We start from the raw sequence: 666 nt of genomic DNA on the forward strand, positions 1-666 counted from the left end.
GACCCTGCTCTGTGCGTGACAGGGGGGAGCTCCCCAACCCCCCTGATGGGCCCTGCTCTGTGCGTGACAGGGGGCAGCGACCAAACCCCCTGATCGACCCTGCTCTGTGTGTGACAAGGTGCAGCGCCCAACCTCCCCGCCCCCCGCCCCTGTTCTGTGTGTGACGGGGTAGAGCCATAATCTCTCCATCGGCCCTGCCCTGAGTGAGACAGTGGTGGCAACCCAAACCCCTGATCCGCCCTGCTTTGTGTGTGACGGGGTGGTGCCCCAACTCCCCTATCAGCTCTACTTTGTGAGTGACAGGGTCAGCCCTGCTCTGTGCATGACAGGGTACGGAGCCCCAACCCCCCTGATGAGCCCTGCTCTGTGAGTGACAGGGGGAAGTGCCCCAACCCTCTGATGGGCCCTGCTTTGTGCGTGACAGGCGGTGGCGCCGCAACCTCCCTATCGACTCTGGCTTGAGTGTGACAGGGGGCGGGGCCCCAACCCCCCAATCGGCCTTACCCTGAGCATGACTGATTGTGGCATCGCAACCTCCCGATCCGCCCTGCTCTGTGCATGACAGGGGGCGGTGCCCCAACTCCCCAATCGGCCCTGCTCTGAGCCCAACCAGGGGCTGCACCTATGGATTGGGCCTGCCCTCTGCCACCCGGGAGCGGGCCTAGG

This window comes from Myotis davidii, unplaced genomic scaffold (assembly GCF_000327345.1).
Source record: "Myotis davidii unplaced genomic scaffold, ASM32734v1 scaffold955, whole genome shotgun sequence".
NCBI lineage: Eukaryota > Metazoa > Chordata > Mammalia > Chiroptera > Vespertilionidae > Myotis > Myotis davidii.